General features: G+C 52.5%; 1 protein-coding gene across 4 annotated transcripts in view; it reads right to left on the bottom strand.

Annotated features, from left to right (window-relative positions):
• LOC127005929 (heterogeneous nuclear ribonucleoprotein K-like) overlaps positions 1 to 10,458 on the bottom strand; it is a 163,981-nt gene that overhangs the window by 133,944 nt on the left and 19,579 nt on the right. Inside the window, exon 1 of one of the 4 annotated variants that reach the window (XM_050875352.1) lies at positions 1 to 638. This exon is cut by the window's left edge and continues 27 nt beyond it. The exons of the other annotated variants lie outside the window; for them this stretch is intronic. The gene's annotated coding sequence lies outside the window, so the exon portion shown is untranslated. Of the gene's footprint in view, positions 639 to 10,458 lie in introns of those variants that run through there. 4 annotated transcript variants of the gene reach the window in all.

Raw genomic sequence — 10,458 nt, 5'->3', positions numbered from 1 at the left:
CGGCTGAGGTCAACCACCTGCTGGACTTGACTAAGCGTTGGCTGGATCACCGCGCGAGCACCGAGCCAGATGCTCACACCCCCACGCTCCTTGCTTTCCCTGGCAGTGCTGGGGGCGCCGGGACCTGCACAGCCTCTCTCCTTTACTTTGCACTGCCACACACAACACTCAGTGCACACTGTCAAACTCGCCGGACAAAGGTGTGGGCAAAGGACGCGTCAAGGCGGGGCGGCGGTGGCGGCGTGATATGTCCACGGGACGACGAGCGTGACGACTTGACAACACACACACTGGGGCGGATGTGACGACCTTACAGCACTCGCGAACTTAGGATCGACACTTAGGGTGTCAACAGGAAGTCAGTGCCGCTGCCACGACTGCCACCACAGCAACGCTGATCCGCCGCGAGACGTTTTCAGCGTACTAGGGTGCCAGTGAGGCGGCGGGGCGACGGGGCCACACAGAGCAGCTGAGGAAGCATCCCGCTCGCTGCTCCTGAATTGGGAAGCTCTTCCAGGAGGGACGGGTATTCCGGTTGGATCGACGGGACACAGAATATGAGTTGTGAAGTTACCGGAGCTGGCTGGAGCCGGGGCCTGGAGAGCGCTCGCCCTGGACTGAAGCCAAAGACTGAGGGGGGAGTCTGCCTGGAACCTCCTCTCTCTCCCGCCTCTGCCGCCACCACCGCAGCCGCCGCCACTTCCCTGTGTCTCGGTCAACTGCCGGACCGCTATTGCTGCCGGTGATCAGGCCTCGTCTCTCCTCACCTTCATGTAAATGGCAAGCATCAAATATTGAGGGATAACCGCGGCAGAAGGTCAGCCACGTCGAACTGTCAGCAGGGCTGCAACGAACTGAGGCGGTGGGGCCACGCCCCCCAGACGCGAGTCGCCGCCTATGAGGCAGGCTGGCGCCTCATCCATCCGGCTCCTGAGACAAGGGGCAAAGGCAGGCCTAAGCGACCTCCTCCCTCCCCCTCCCCCCCCACCCACATCTCGGGAACGCCGCGACGCTGAATGACTGGGCTAGGCTCGACTTCCCAAAACGACGGAACGTAGCCAAGAGTCCAGGATTGGATGTCTGCCGGCAGGATGGAAGCAACTCACAGTGGCACCGAAACTCTTGGTCTTTATTGAACCCCCGTGAAGTTTGTAGCACATCCCAGTTCTAGAAGGGGACCCTAGAGTGAAAAGCTCACCTCAGCACAACGAAATAGAGGGAGATGTCAGCCAGGCTGAGTGAGAGAGTCATCAGCCTGGCAGAGTTGGGGATGAAGCCAGGATCAGTGGCGGCAGCCCCCAAGCTCTGGCACACAGCCCAGAGACCGAGGGCGTTCATGGCTCCCCTGGCGCCAGCGAGGGGAGCACCGGAGGACCGAGAGAACTGGGAAACATTGCAGGAAACAGGGACAGGGCGAGAGGAGCCCCAGCCCCACACACCGCCCGATTACTGCTGCAGAAACAAGAACAGCACAGAGAATGGAGAGGCAGGGTGGGGGGAGAGGCTAACACACAGCACAAAGGGATGGGGGTGGAGAGGAACATCCCTGGAGGGCCTGGGACCAATATTTCCACCACCTCCCCTCGCACTAAAGCCATAGTAATAAAAAGCAGCAGGGTGGAGTGGAGGGTGAGAGGCGGGAAGGAGAGAAGAGGAAAGATAGTGAGGAGTAGTACAGAGGAGGATGGGGGAGAGAAAGACATAGGCAAACTAAGGAAGGAACCAAGGCAGAGAGAGAGAGAGAGAGAGAGAGAGAGAGAGAGAGAGAGAGAGAGAGAGAGAGAGAGAGAGAGAGAGAGAGAGAGAGAGAGAGAGAGAGAGAGAGAGAGAGAGACGTAGGATTTTTTTCCCTACACACACACACACACACACACACACACACACACACACACAGAGCGGGAGGCAATACCAGAAATGTAAATAGGAGTCGATGGAAGCATCACTATAAAGGAATACGAATAGGAGGAGGAAGAGGAGGAGATGGTAGTGGTGGCAGAGGAGGAGGAGGAAAGAGGAGGAGTTCCTGGTGGCCGAGGAGGAAGAGGAGGAGGAGGAAAGGGAGATGTTGATAGTGGCAGAGGCGAAAGAAGAGTAGGAGGAAGTGATGGTGGTGGCCGCAGGGGAAGAATGGGGGGGGGGGAGGGCGAAGGAGGAGGAGGAGGAGGAGGAGGCTAAAGTGAACTACAGGCCGGAACAAAACACTGCTTTAGCGAGATAATTAATAACGCAACTCGACCTACCAAAGAAACCCCCCATAAAAATCATTCCAGAGAGAGAGAGAGAGATGAGACTGTGAAGGAGGATGAAAGAAGGGTGGGAGTCCGAATAAAGGCGATGTGGGAGGGAGAGGCAAAGAAGAGAGGATAAAGATAGAAGAGAAAGGAGGAGGAAAATGAGGGCCCTACAGTTTCGGGAGAAGAGGGGCTGTGAGTGGTGAGCGGAGGAGAGGAACATGGACAAGATGCTAGCGAGGAGAGATAAGGGGAGTCATGAGCCACGGGATATAGGAGGAGGAGGAGGAGGAGGTGGAGGAAAAGGAGGTGGAGGAGGAGGAGAAGACTAGAGAATACCGGCTGGAGCTCGAGACTGGTGGTGGAGCGGGCGAGGAACAGTAACTAGATGGTGAACACACACACACACACACACACACACACACACACACGAGAGCATATCAAGCTTACTAGGCATATTAACTCTCTCTCTCTCTCTCTCTCTCTCTCTCTCTCTCTCTCTCTCTCTCTCGAAATATACGAAGACATAAAACATGAAAATGAAGGAGGAGGAGGAAGAGGAGAAGGAGGAGGAGGAAGAGGAGGGCGGGACAAAGACGGTGGCTGGGCAAAGTAGGTCAGTGTGAAGGGGGGCGGCGGCAGCGAGAGTTGGAAATGGGGGGGCGTTGAGGGAGAGAGGGGCGTTGGGGGGAGAGGGGGGCATTGAGGGAAAGGGCGGAGGACTCAGCTGATGTAGTGGTTCTGGAGAAAAAGGAAAATACAAAAAAACATAAGGTTGATGATGATGATTAGTAGTGTGTATATGCGCGTGTGTGTGTGTGTGTGTGTGTGTGTGTGTGTGTGTGAGAGAGAGAGAGAGAGAGAGAGAGAGAGAGAGAGAGAGAGAGAGAGAGAGAGAGAGAGAGAGAGAGAGAGAGAGAGAGAGAGAGAGAGAGAGAGGGGGGGAAGGTGGGGGTTTGCCTTTTAGTCCCCTATTCACGTCCACAATACCAGAGTGGAAGAGGAAAGGGGAGAGGAGGAGGAGGAGAAGGAGGAGGGAGGAGGAGGAGGAGGAAGGGCGCCGCCACTCTTCCAGCAACCAACATGAACACTCCAGCACGCGCGGCTACAAAACCAGCCTCTCACCACCACCACAACCACCACCGCCACCGCCACCAGAGTCCCCTCCATGTGCCGCCACCGTCACCGCCACCAACACCGATTTTTATCAGTACCTGCATTCGTCATTTCTAATTGATGACTCCCCACCAGTCTCTCTCTCTCTCTCTCTCTCTCTCTCTCTCTCTCCACACACACACACACAGGCAATAAAAATCCCTCTTCCTACCCACTATGAATTGTAATACCGCGTGTGTGTGTGTCCGGGGTGCAGGAGGACTGACGGGGGGGATAGGGAAGTAAGTGACCTCTTCCCCTTCCAGCAGTAGCACCAGCAGCAGCAGTAGTAGGAATCACCCTCCCTGTCCCTATAAATAATAAAAGGGAGCACTCACGCCCTCCGAGTCTCCGCAGAAGCGACTTTAGCCGGTATGGAAGAAGGGCAGCGGCATCAGGTTGTAAATAATTGGTAGCTCGGTGACATTAAACCCCCAGCCCAGTGATCATGTAAGCCGAGGCCGGGTTGTGAGCGGCTCTGGAGGGGACCGCTGGAAGAACAAAGATAGGAGAGAGAGGGGGGAGGAGAGAGGAGTTTAGGGGATAGGAGGGATGGGAGGTATAGATGAGAGGGTTGAGATCGGAAAATATAGGGAAGGAGAGGGGAGGTTTGGGCGGACGGGGTGAAAGGTAGATGAGAAAGGAGAGGTGATGTTATGGAAGGTGGGTGAGGGGTGAGATTGGAGAAGAGAGGGGAGGAAAGGGGAGGTTAGGGAGGATGAGATGGAAGGTAGATGAAAGGGGTGAGATTGGAGAAGAGAGGGGAGGAGAGGGGAGGTTAGGAGGGATGGGGAGCAATGTGGATGAGAGGCATGCAGTAGTTTTTTTTTTTTTTTTTTTTTTTTTTACAGCAAAGGAGACAGCTCAAGGGCACAAAAAAGTAAACATTAATAAAAAAAAGCCCGCTACTCGCTGCTCCTAAAAAGAATCCAAACACACGAAGCTTCTCTCTCCAGCGTGTAAGGAATCAGTCTTCGTCTTGTCCAAATGAGACATTCACGACGCTCGGCAAAGCTTTCGGCAATACAACCAACCCGACTCGCGCCATTCAGTAAAGGCACACAAACACCTCTGAGCCTGGAAGTAAACTCGATCATTATATTTTGCCTTATTTTTTTTTTCTGCATATAAACAGATTCAAGATATGTTTAGTCTTAGGCCTCCAAAAAAATAGCTCTGATAAAACAAAAACTCAATACATTCACTACGGAGGAAGCGTTGCGAGAGAGGGTGATCCAAAGGTTGCATCATCGATCAATAATGGTTTTTAAAGGTTCCGAAAGTGTGTGCTGAGCGGGTTTTGTGCCGCCGTGTGTGTAGCTTTGCCGTAAATCACTAGCGAGCGCTGCAAGACAACGGAGCGGCTGCAGCACGCGGCAAGAATTCCGCGTAAAAAGCGTCCATTCGAATGTGAACAATGGAAGCGAGCGTGGGAAAAGGCTGCCGCGCCCAAAATCACTAGTGGAGCGCTGATGAGGCGGGCAAGACCTGGCGGTGAGTGCCAACAAGCAGGCAAGCCTCGTTACGGGGCGGCAGACACCAGCTGTGCCGCACCGCTTACAACAAACACTCGATACCTCCACAAGCCTCTCCCTTCCTAAAGGCTGCTGACACGATAATACTCCTACCACCTTCAGTAATACCCGCTAATACTACAACTACCACGATCGTCTCAAGTTACTACTACTACTAATATTGCAAATAAGAGTATAATTAGTGTAGTAGTAGTAGTAGTAGTAGTAGTAGTAGTAGTAGTAGTAGTAGTAGTAGTAGTAGTAGTAGTAGTGAAAAATTAATTAATAAGTAAAAGAGGTAAGCGATGTTAGGCTGTCCTCGAAAATTATCTAAAGCATACACATACCTTTTAACCTCTTGACGATCGAACACACACACACACACACACACACACACACACACACATTCTCTCTCTCTCTCTCTCTCTCTCTCTCTCTCTCTCTCTCTCTCTCTCTTTTCCCACCTGTACTCAGAGGCAGCGGCAGCGACAGTAGTACCCGTGACAGCTCCTGGGACACTCACTCACCTGGGGAACAAACAATAGAGTTAGCACAGAAGCGTCCAGCGCCACACTAAGATGCAAATATAGTGAGACTTGTAAAGACCGATGTAAAAAGGGTGCTGGATACGGGCTGCGGAGCGAACAGGGGTCACGAGGGAAGCAGCTCCAACCACCGAAATGTAGAGGGGGAGCGCGTAATGGAGGAGGGATGGTAGTGGAGGAAGCGAGCGGTGGAAAAGGAGAGGAGTTGTGGTTATTGAGGTGGAGAGGAGGAGGAGGAGTGATGGGGAGGGAGAGAGGTATGGCAGAGAGGGGAGGACGCTTGTGGTGAGATGTGTTGGAGAGAAAGAAAGGAATGATAGAGGTGGGAAGGCAGTAGTGGAGGTGAGGAGAGCATGTGGTGGAGGGGAAGAGGTGTGATGGGGATGGGGATGGCAGTTGTGGAGAGGGAGAAGCCATGTGATGAAGGGGGAAGGATACAACATAAGAGGATGGGAGATGTGGAGGGGGGGAAGGCATATGGTGGAGGGGATAGGGAATGAAGGAAGGAGGAGAGAAGTGGTAGAGAGGGAAGGGGAGTGAGAGAGAGAGTGAGGAGTGAAGGAAGAAGAAAATCGAGTCAGGAAGAGAATGGGAGAGAAGCGAGGAGGTGGAGAATACACAGTAAGTCTAGGAGAGGGAGTGAGAGTGGGGAGAGGGAGAGGAGTGGTGGAGGGGGAGGAGAGGAGTGGTAGAGAGGGAAGGGGAGTGAGAGAGAGAATGAGGAGTGAAGGAAGTAGAAAATTGAGTCAGGAAGAGAATGGGAGAGAAGCGAGGAGGTGGAGAATACACTGTAAGTCTAGGAGAGGGAGAGAGAGGGAGGGAGAGGGAGAGGGAGAGGAGTGGTGGAGGGAGAGCATTGTAGACTAGGAGGAGAGGTCTGGCGCACAAAGAGGTAATGCTGGCACCGGACAGAACAATGAGCCCAAGAAGCCGAGGCACAGAGCAGCCTTGACTCTAAGCTAATCACTGAACCCGGTCTTCCGTCCACGTCTCAAGCGACTCACTCCCCTCCACACACACACCGCCCCATCGTCCTCCTCCACACAACAACCCCCACCCTCAACCTCAAACCTAAGCACATTCACCACCACACCATGAGGCGGGAGGCGGTGGCTGAGTTGACAGAGTGACGGCGCCGCGTTCAGGAGGACGCGAGTTCAATCCCCGCCCGGTGCCACCGAGCTGGGAGTTTTCAGCCGTCGCCGAGTGGCTTAAAACTACCCACATGCTGTCCAGAAGACCAACTATCAACCCGGACTCTAGATTCTAGGATTAAAGATGAGCTCCGGGAGGACAGCATGAGCCAATGCAAGATGGCACCACTATAAACACTCGCCTGCGCCAGAACGGGCTGGGCCGACCATCAGGCCCCACCGTGAAGAAGCCTTGGGCCGACCATCAGGCCCCACCGGGAAGAAGCCTCCAACCTAACCTTACTTCCCCACCCCCCTACACTGTCTGCCCTATCGTCCCCTTCCACACAACAACCCCCACCCTCACCCTCAAACCCCAGCACATTCACCCCCACACCATGATAGACAGACACCTCCCCCATCTCCCTTCGTTACTTCCTCCAACCTAAACCTTACTTCCCCACCTCCCTACCCTGTCTGTCCTATCTTCCCCTTCCACAAGACAACCCCCATCCTCAACCTCAAACCCCAGCACATTCCCCACCCCTCCCTCTATCTCGTAGCGACTCACTCACCTCCCAATCCCCTCTCTCTCTTCGTCCCACTCCCATCGTCCCCTTCTACACCACAACCCCACCTCAACCTCTAACCCCAGCACGGCCACCACCTCCACAACTCTCCCTTCGTTACTTCCTCGAGCCCACCCCCACCATAAAGCCCAATCATGCTCATAATGGAATATTTTACAACACCCTTCTCCCTTCCCACAGCACAGCGCCTACGCCCATAACGCAAATATTACTCACCACCACAACACCTGGACAAACCCCCGACTCCCCTCCCTCGATGCACCCAGTCCCCGTGGTCCTGTGCTAGCCGAGAGGTCCAGTGTGGTGATAATGAGTCTCGGCCTACTCCTCCTTTTTCATAAACTCTTCATCTGACCACCTCTAGTGACATCACGAGGCATATCACGGACTTCCCCGCCCCGCCGCCCCCGCCTCCGTGACCACGCAGCTCGAAGCCTCATCATGGGGCTAAATTTATTCCTTAATCCATGGTGAGTTCACTCGCCCAAGTTTGCTGAGCTGTTTCACTTCTCGTCGGTGAAGTCGTTGTTCGAGTAGAGTTGCTCGTTACTTGTGGCGTTTAACTGTTAAGTACAGCATGGGGCCACGTCGGCCTGTCCGCTGTCCACGGAGCTATGGGGTATACAGCTGTGCCAGACCCACATCACTCCGCCTCCCCCTGCATGCCCGTCACCTCAATGACCTACACGAGGATTGAGAGCAAAGTCCTTGCTATGGGTTAGGAAGAAAGCTAAATATTACTCGAGGGAGGTCAGGACCGAAGACAATGATTTATCCAAAACAGAGGGACGAAGACAATGATTCCGAGACAAGAGCCGAGGATGAGAAATTGTCTACAAAGCGAACAGATGCTACGAACGAAAAAAAAAATCCAGGTAGAAGAGTCGTAATACACACATCAAGACAGTGGCGAGCAATTATCCGGGAGGCAGAGCAAAACAAAAAGATTTCATCTTGTCCGTATTGTCACTGGCTGGTACGACAGGTATAACCTTGGATCATGAATGTATTTTCAGCACCGCCTGCTAATGACACATTCCAAGGATGCCTTTGTCACAGTGCCCCAGCAAGCTCTGGAGGCAACACGACCCGCTTGTCGGCCAGGGTGGTGCCGGCGACGGCACCCCCAGCCACCCAGAAACGAAAGCATGGAGGAACGCCATCACCAAGGTTGAACGATATCAGAACATTTCGCTAAATACTTCTCGACTACGACGTAACTATTTTAAGTCAATATTGTAAAATTTTCACGGCATTTTTTTTTCACAACTGACATTGACCTCCAGAACGATATTTTGCCCATTATATATATATATATATATATATATATATATATATATATATATATATATATATATATATATATATATATATATATATATATATATCTATATATATATATATATATATATATATATATATATATATATATATATATATATATATATATATATATATGACGCACGATCTGGTAAGTGTCCGGCACGCCACACCCACTTGCTGCTCCACACTGGCGGCAATCTGTGATGACGAGGCAAAATTGATGAGGGCAAGAACGTGCCGCCCGGACAATAAGCCGCAGCTGAGTGTCCGCTGTGAGGTAAGTAGTAGCCAGCAGTATCATGCTGCTGTTGCCTCGCTGACCCCGGGGATGCCGGGCCGGGGCTCAGCCAGCAGGACAGCCAGGCAGAAGACCAGCGGGGTCACCCAGGATTTCAAGCGCCGAACAGTTTATTGCCAACTTACTGGAAGGGAAAAAATGCGCCAAGAAAGTGTGGGCGGAGCAATATCGCGACGACGCCACAACCTCCGGCGGGCTGGCGGGGAATTCCCGGGGCGGTGGCGCCGGGAAGGGGACGCCGCGCCCACAAATCTTCGAGGCGACGGTCCCGAAGGAAGGCAAGGAGAGGGGCAGTGGGGAGGGAGGAAAGATGAGGACAGGCTGGGATAAAAGAGGAAAAAGGAGGAGAAATAAAGCAGGGACGAAGGAGCTGGAAGACAAGAGATGGGGACAGTAAAGAATGAAGGAAGCGATGGGGGGACGGGGGGGAGGGGGGGGAGGGGGACAAGAAGATATTTCGTTGCACGACTTGTTTGACTGCTGCTAGTCGAGCCCGGGCTGCGGCTGGCTTACTGACGAGTGACGGTGCTGGTGACACAGTGATTGGGTCCGTTCGTCCCAGGGCGAGGGCCGCTTAGGTGGCATACGCTGCTAAATTCATCCCGTAGTGCACACCGACCTAACCCTCTCACCCAACCGAAACCACTCCACCACCTCTCCACCGCCTCACACAATCAGGAACCTTCCTACCCCTCAAATACAGCCACCACAAAATCCCCTTCACCACAGGACACCCTTTCTATCACACGTTCCGCTAAAAGGACGTCTTCTAAGCCTAGGTCTCCACCACACGTTTAGCGCAAATAAATGCCCTGCACCAAGCTTCTCTAAGACGTTTCCTTAATCTGTTCGCTGCGATTGGCACGGATTTGGCTTTCACTGGTAGCCTGGTAACATATAGTCCCAGGTTTTTCTCTGCCGCTGTGGTGGATAGTGGAGTGTTTCCCATGTGGTATTGGTATGCTGGATATTCCCTCCCAAGATGCAGGACTTTACATTTTTTTCATCGAGTTGTAGCAGCCACTTTTTGTTCCATTCCTGTAGATTGGTGAGGTCGTCTGGTAGGAAATACGCAATCAAGGGGTTAATACGCCATTATATATACTCAGTCATTTAGGGAAAATCGTCCTTCAAAGCAGTTACTCTGGAAATCATACTTCTCCAGATTATGATACAATACATGAACCCTTACACTCCTTATCCTCGCCACTCTGCAAGATCCTTCACCTCTTTCCTAGGCATTCCACATCCTCTATAACCCGGCACGATTACCCCCACATGGTGAAGGCCCATCCATCACCACCTCCCAATCCTCTCATTCCCCCTCACATCAAGGGTTACGGCCACGCACGAAACCCTTGTATATGTACCGAGATGTCCACAATGTAAGAAGGTCAGTGTGTTCTTTTGCTGTAAATATACCAAATGTCTCGGGTCATATAAACACAAAAAAAGTACAGTGTCAACATTAATATTCTCTCTCTCTCTCTCTCTCTCTCTCTCTCTCACACACACATTTAGAAACATGACCTATAGTGTGAACGAGAGAGAGAGAGAGAGAGAGAGAGAGAGAGAGAGAGAGAGAGAGAGAGAGAGAGAGAGAGAGAGAGAGAGAGAGAGAGAGAGAGAGAGAGAGAGAGAGAGAGAGAATGGAAGGAAGAGCAGAAAT

Source organism: Eriocheir sinensis, chromosome 31 (genome assembly GCF_024679095.1).
Source record: "Eriocheir sinensis breed Jianghai 21 chromosome 31, ASM2467909v1, whole genome shotgun sequence".
Classification (NCBI taxonomy): Eukaryota; Metazoa; Arthropoda; class Malacostraca; order Decapoda; family Varunidae; genus Eriocheir; species Eriocheir sinensis.
The sequence above is the reverse complement of the archived record's forward strand: the minus strand, read 5'-3'. Positions and strand labels throughout refer to the sequence as shown.